Here is a 7,899-nt window from a genome sequence, read left to right as displayed (position 1 = left end):
TTAAACTGCGATTCATATAATGACAGGCAACAATCAGTAGGGTATATGCCATTCTAGCTAACTTAAGCCAAACCGCGAGTTTGTTAAGGGGATAGCAGGAGGAACTGCACAGCCTGGACCTGGAAAGGAGAGGGCTAGGGCAGCTGGGGAGGCCTGGGGAGGCGCTGTGGGCCAATGCGCTACAATGCAAAGTCGGCGGTTCAGAAAGCCTATACAGGGTCACCATGGGATGGAATCGACTCAATGGCACTTAACAACAACAATGCAGCTGGGGGAATCACAAGAGCAGCAGACAGTGGACAGTGGCTTCTTAGGCTGCCGCCAATGACTTGGATACAAAAACTCCCAGCCTCTGGGTCTCTCCATTCCAAATTTCAAATTGCGGACACGAAAACCTGATTGGCTAGGTTGACTCAGGTGCCTACCCTGAGATCAATCAGCTTTGGTTAGTAGGACCAGGCACAGGCAACACACAGGGCTGCTGGGGGCCCACCAGGTGTCACCAGAGAAGCAAATTTCAGCATTTGCTACCTCCAGAGTGAGCTAGCTATTACAACACATCCTCGTTAAGGTGAAGAAACATAATTAGGGGATTATTTCCCATTTGTGATTCTCTCTGTCACTGTTACACTCCACTCCCATTGAGAGAACTGGGAGGACAAGCCCTGAATAATTTAGGGTGGGGAGGAAAATGTGTTGACTTCAGAGGGGCCTAACTCCTCATCCCAGCCCCTCCTGTAGTGCCTTGCCCCAGCTCCAGCTATGGAGGCAAATTCCAGAGTCAAGATGCAAGTCTCTCATACAGCCAGTCTTCTTCCCCGCGGGGGGCCATGGACCCCAAAGGAGAATCTCCTGCCGGAAGTCTCCGGAAAACAATCCGGTCATGCAGGTGATTGGTTTGGCCTTGCCAGACAGAACTCTATCATCTGTGGGTACAGTATGTAGCCGCCCCAGTATTTTGGTTTAGGCACCTCTTGTTCCTGGTAGAGCCGCTCCTGTTCCTCATTCTTCTTTCTCAGATACTCCAGATCGAGGACCACAGAACTCTGCTGGCTGACCATAGCCCCAATCTGACTGCTCTTGGGGCGGGAGTGGAAGTAGTGCTCTGCCTCATGCTCAGGCAATTTCTTCACGGGCCCTTCTACTCGCACCTGACGGTTAAGAGGCTCCCAGTAGAAGTCAAGGGACGCAAAGGGGTTCGAATCCTTTTAGCAAGAGAGATGGACATTAATCGGACAGATAATCACATAAATGTACAGTCACAATGACAGCAAACAGCCGGAGGGGCAGACCCAGTGAAAGAATCAGGGGAGTTGTTAAGTGCCGTCAAGTTGATTCCGACCCATAGGGACCCTGCATAGGGTTTCCAAGGAGCAGCTGGTGAGCTTGAATCACCGACTTTGCAGTTCAAACTACTTTACAGTCTCCATGGTATTTTTAATCACTTCTGCTTCTGTAAATATTTACAGCCTCAGAGATGCTGTACAAGGTTACTCTGAGTCGGAACCGACTCCACGGCACATAAGCACCACCACCACCACCACATGCTTGCAAAAGCTGGACCATGTATATGAAAGACAGTAGAAGAACTGATGCACTTGAATTACAGTGTTGGCGAAGATTATTATTATGTCATGAACTGCCAGAAGAGTGAACAAATCTATTTTGGAAGAAGTATGGCCCGATTGCACGTTGGAAGTGAAGATGGCAATGGTGAGACTTTGTCTCTCATACTTTGCACATGCTGTCAGGAAGGATCTTCTCCCTGTAGGGAGAAGACATCATGCTTGGTAAAGTGGAGGGTTAGCAAAAAAGATGAAGACCTTCAAAGGGATATTGACAAAGTGGCAGCAACAATGGACTCAAAAACAGAGCAATGGTAAGACAGCACAAGACAGGGCAGTGTGTCTTTCAGTTGTACATGGCGTCCCTGTGAATTAGAAATGACTAGATGGCATCTAACAACAACAACAACTGACAGAAGTTTGGGAAAAGTTAATGACAAAAAAAAAAAAATGAAGACACAAAGCAAATTAATTTGAAAGTTATAGTTAACTCTGGTAGCGTAGTGGTTACGAATCAGGCTGCGAACCTCAAAGTCAGCAGTTTGAAACTACCAGCTGTTCCGCAGGAGAAAGATGAGGCCTCCGAAACCCTGTACAGGGTCGCTATGTGTCGGAACCGACTCCACGGCACATAACAACAACAACAACAACAGAGTTAACTTAAGTTTTTCTTTTGGATCTTCTGGTTCAATTGACCTATTCTTCTATTGACTCTGGTCAAGTCTAAGTACATAATAAATAATTCAAACAGATACATAATTGCATTTAACTTTGTAAAGATCACTGTTTGAATATAACTATGAACTGCAAATAAACAAGAATTTTCTTCAGGAGATTTACATAAGTTAAACTGAAGGTTGAGCCTGCCCTGAGCAAAGAGTAGACCCAATTTCATGTTCTATGTACTTGCAATTAATCTTGGATTCCATGAAATCTGTATATTTGCAATAAGTATGTTTTGATTTGAACTAGATTGACTGCAGCATTATTTTTACATTCAAACAAGCTCTGGTAAAGATGGAATCTCAATTGAAAACAAGTTTTCTCATAGAAAAGAAACACAATGTTTCATTTAAATTCCAGTCAGAAAACATGTATCAAACTAAGTATTTCAGAAAGATAGAATTTAATCATGGCATTGATTATACCGAATATGAAAGAACTAAGGAACGGGCCTGGAGATGGTGCGGCACCCCAGAGATTAGTAATGAGCTTCTGCCATACTAAAACTGGAGAATCATAGGGAAAAGGGTGTGCTTCCAAATTCAGGACCCGAATCCATGACGAAAACAGGAATCAAATGCACAAAGAAACGCTACCAGAGATTTCATCAAAGATAGAGATAAGGAGGAATATGTTGACTTCTCTCCTCTTTTTGTCCTCTTTGAACCAGTGTACCCCAAGGGACAAATCTACTCAGATGGCAGAGGCCGGTGACAGTTTCTTGTAAGAGACAGCAGGACAAAGAACAAGTACATGTCTGAAGTCAAACAGGCAGATCATATGGAAATCAAACCTGGCTCCAGGAAACATTTTATATCACACTTGTATTTGGGGTGGTCTGTGAGCACAATAACATATTCTAGTTTGAATATGCATGCTTCTCCTTAGGTATTTCCTTCTTCCATTTCATTCAGATCCTCCTCACGTGCCTCAGGGATTTTCACAAGATGGAAAACATAAGCTATTTGAAATTGTAGGCTCCTCTTCTATAAAATAAATGTCTAAACTAGTTACAGATATTATGTTAAAGTATGAGAGGAGAAAGACAGAGGGAAATTCCTGTGTGGGAAGCAAGTTGGGGAAGGGGAATCATTCCAAATACCTTGCAGAGTGCTGGTATACTAGAGTACCAAAGACTCACATACTGTTCCATGGCGACACCCCCGACACCCGCAGGGAGGATGGATATGTAGTGTTCCATCAAAATCTGAAACCTATACAGAAATTAACCCATCCACATACAGCCAACTGAACTTTGACAAAGGGCCAAAGTACATTGAGTGGGGAAGACATACTCTCTTCAACAGATGGTGCTGGCAGAACTGGAAATCGATAATGTAAAAGATTCAAACAAGACCTTAACCTCACGCCATATACAAAGACCAACTCAGCAAGGATTAAAGACCTAAATGGGAATTCCAGAATTGTAAAGGCCATCAATGAAAAAAATACGGAAAAATTTAAGGGCTCTAATCCAGGGCACACAGAGACTATGAAACATTGTGGAAAATACACAGACAAAAGAATATAAAATAGATGATGAGCAGGTTCTAAATATTAGAAACTTATGTGCATCAAAGGATTTCACCAAAAGATTAAAAAGGAGCCCACGGAATAGGAAAAATCTTTTTCAATGGCATATCAGACAAGGGACTAATTTCTAATATATACAGGAAACTACAACATCTCTACAAGAAAATGACAAGTAACCCAATTAAAAAATGGGCACAGGACATGAACAGACACTTTAGCAAAGAAGATATTCAGGCAGCCAACAAACAAATGAAGAAATGTTCACGATCATTAGGCATTGTTGTTGTTGTTTAGTGCCATCGAGTTGATTCCAGTCCATAGCGACCCTGTATAGGGTCTCCGAGGAACAGCTGGTGAGCTTGAACCGCCGATCTTGCGATTCAAATGCCTTTGCAGTCTGGAGCATTAACCCACAGAGCCACACCAGGACTCTTACTACTTATTAGAGAGATGCAAACCAAAACAATAATGAGAAATCATCTCACAACAGCAAAGTTCAAAAATGCAGAGGATAATAAATGCTGGTGAGGATATGGAGAGACTGAGACCCTCCTACATTGCTGGTGGAAATGCAAAATGGTCCAACTACTCTAGAAAACAGTATGGTGCTTCCTCAAAACGTTGAAAATAGAAATACCCTATGATCCAGCAATTCCTCTACTTGGTTTATATCCACCAGAAATATGAGCTATAACACAAGTAGACATATGCACGCTAATGTTCATAGCAGCACTATTCACAATAGCAGAAACACGGAGACAGCCTAAGTGCCCATTAGTGGAAGAATGGATAAACAAACTGGTACATACACATAATGGAACATTATGCTACCTTGAAGAATAACAAGGAAGCTGCAAGCCACCACATAATATGGATGAACTTTGAGGGCAATATGTTGAGTGAAATTAGCCAGTCACAAAACAACAAATATTGCATAAGATCATTGCTGTAAAAGCTTAAGAAAAAAATACCCATACTAAAAGGAAAAAACAAAAACAAACATTTCTTTGTTGGTTGCTGGTGGGGTTGGGTTGGGAAGGGGGGCTGTGGGAGGTGGAGGAAAGCGATGGTAGAGCCCAGGGTAGGGGGCAGACACATCATAGTTTGGGTGTTGGGGAAGGCAGTACATAAGAAGGGGAATGGGTGGAAGAACAAGGTAGATAGGGGAACACTGAGACAGTTTTGCATGAGCTAAATGGGACAGAGGTAAATAGGACAGAGTGATGCATGCTCAAACTTGGAACAACAGGGCTCTGTGATACAGGGATCAAGAAATAGTTTTAAGAGGGGAAATACTACTAAGATGTTTGACTGTCTTATGAATACTTGTTTCCCTTGCCTACCTATTGTAAAATGGGCACTTGAGTTGGATAGAAAGCAATGTCGGGAAACATGATTACAGAACACTTATAAGCCTGTCTTCAGCCTATAACTGATTGATACGCCTAAAAGGAGTTCTACAACTTGCCCAGTGAAATAGGCCTCCTGCAGAGACTGTGCAGTGTATAGGACTTTAGGTGGAATCCTGAGACTCATCCAAAACTTTCTGAGGTGGGACATTCCCACTAGAAAGGACAAGCTGACCACCAGTCTGGAACAGCTAGAGCAACAGAAGATACATCTTCAAAGATCATCAGGAAAAGCCCAGAAAAAGCATGGTAGTATTACTGGCTACTACAAGAATAAGCAAGTTGTTTTCCAGGAAGCCATCAAGGCAAGCAATCAAGTTCCTTCAGGAAACCCCCCCCCCCAAGGCTGAAACTCAAAGGGAACACATAAGCAGGTCCACTGATGAGTGGAAGAGGGGGAAACACAGCAATGAAGAAATGGGCTAAGTTCAGCCATGTTCCATAGCCTCCCATTGACCTGGAGATGAGAGAGAAAAGAGCAAAGGCTGGTTGGTCCAAAGTGTGGTAAGACCTGGGGACACCTGAGCCTATGGACAAGGACATAGCCACAGAGGGCTAGAGCTGAGAGTAAAGAAGCATCCAGCTGATATGAAGTGAGGGGAGATGCACAAGAACACCCAAACTTGCAGACAGTACCCATTTGACCTAACCTTGATGGCTTGATAATCAGAACACGACTAGAGGAAGATGAAAAAAAAAAGAACAAAACAATTTTTGATAAAGAAAACCAGGATAAATTGCTACAATTTGATGAACTTGACCTATACTCATAGAGGTAGTAACTCTAAATACCAACAGAGAGGGAATGAGTATTCACATCAAGATAGCATTGGCTGTCCTCTCTGTACACAGGGTAGATAGGGACAGGCAATTTAGACATTGGATACCTAAAACGAGGGGGCGATAAAGGCACAGAGTGACTGAGTTACAAGGTTGCAGTGGGGAGTTTAGTTTAAGAGTGGGGGGGGGGGAGAGAAAGAGTCCCTACTGAATAGTTTTCATCTTATACAGAAGGGTCTGGTTAAAATATATGGGGATAAGATTCTTATGATTCAATAGTGAGTAAGTGTTATCTGACTAATTGAGACTGTCACAATTGTAAAAGTAGAAGTTTTGTAACAAAAACAGGGGGTTAGTTAATTGTATAGTCCAGAAACAAAGGACCCTAGGACCATCAGAGGAGACGAGCACAAGTGGAATGTAAGACCTTATCCAGAGAAGCAGCAACACCAGAGATGGAGGCAGAGATGGGGACATGGAGAGAAGGAGCAGCTGAGGACTCTAGATTCATGGAAGAGAGGGACTGAGAGCTGGTGGCCAGGAGGCAGACTTGCAGAATATGCCCTTTGGTGGTGTAAAATATTATATATGCCTGAGTGTTAAAATAATAATATTAAGAGAAAAACTGTTAACTGATGGTATATAGAGGGGATTATAATCATTGTAATGAAACAAGGTATATGATATGTTGAATGTAAAACTGATGATCTGACCTGTAAACTTTCACTCAATCCACAATAAAATCCTTAAAAAAACAAAAAAACAAGGGGACTTCTGGCGCTTCCCTGACTGGGCAGCACAGAACAAAGTGATTCACACAAGTCCACAGAGGAAATAGTCAAAGAACTACTGGAAGAAAATTTCTCTAACATCCTCAAAAGCGAAAAAATAAACATACAAGAAGCCTAACGAAGTCCAGGAAGGGTGAAACCCAAGACATATCACAGTCAAGCTTTCCAAACTCAAAGACAAGGAGACGCTCATGAAAGCAGCAAGAGAAAACAGAAGGGTAACATACAAAGGCAAACAAGTCAGACTAAGCTCAGACCTCTCAGCAGGAACCATGCAAGCAAGAAGGTATTGGGGAGACATATATAAAACCCTGCAAGAAAAAAAATGCCACCAAAGAATCCTTTATCCAGCAAAGCTATCAATCAAATATGAGGAAGTAATCAAAACATTCCAGGATAAACAGAAGCTATGGGACTTCACCAAAGCCAACCCTGCACTACAAAACATCCTAAACGGAGTTCTGCGGATTGAGAACCAACAAGAACAGACAACAACCAGAGATTGATGTACTTGGCAGCACCTCCCTGAATTAAGTCAACAGAAAGAAGAAATGTTAACAAAACAAATCTATAAGAACAAACTCAGAGACTCTGGGAGGGCAAAACAAGTACAATGCAAAAGAAGGTGAACATGTAGGAACAGAGATCCAGACAGTGAGAAGGTCAGGTAGATTACAGGATAAAATAGACTACACTAAATGGACAGAGAAGTCAATGGACCATAAGGCAACCTCAAAGAAAATTAACACTTCACAGTATCCCAAGAGAATGAGAATCCAAGAAGAATATGAAAAGATTAAAACTATGAGGAAACGCACAAGAAAGAGCACAAAAATCATGAATTCAACAGAGAAATACAACACCACAAAAAAACAAACACTATGACAGCAAATAATCAATACATATTGATAATTACACTGAATGTAAATGGATTGAATGTACCTGTTAAGAGACAGAGGGTGGCAGAATGGATAAGAACACAAGATCCTTCAATATGCTGTCTACAAGAGACGCATCTCACACACAGAGACAGAAACGGATTAAAAGTGAAAGGATGGGGAAAAAATATACCAAGCTAATTGCAATAAAAAACGAACA

General features: G+C 42.1%; 1 pseudogene; it reads right to left on the bottom strand.

The window, feature by feature from the left end:
- Positions 1-781: 781 nt before the first annotated feature.
- LOC102827217 lies at positions 782-3,441 on the bottom strand (annotated as a pseudogene).
- Between the last annotated feature and the right edge of the window lie 4,458 nt (positions 3,442-7,899).

Source organism: Chrysochloris asiatica, unplaced genomic scaffold, assembly GCF_000296735.1.
Source record: "Chrysochloris asiatica unplaced genomic scaffold, ChrAsi1.0 scaffold00020, whole genome shotgun sequence".
NCBI classification, from domain to species: Eukaryota; Metazoa; Chordata; class Mammalia; order Afrosoricida; family Chrysochloridae; genus Chrysochloris; species Chrysochloris asiatica.
This window is presented reverse-complemented; position numbering and strand designations above follow the sequence as displayed.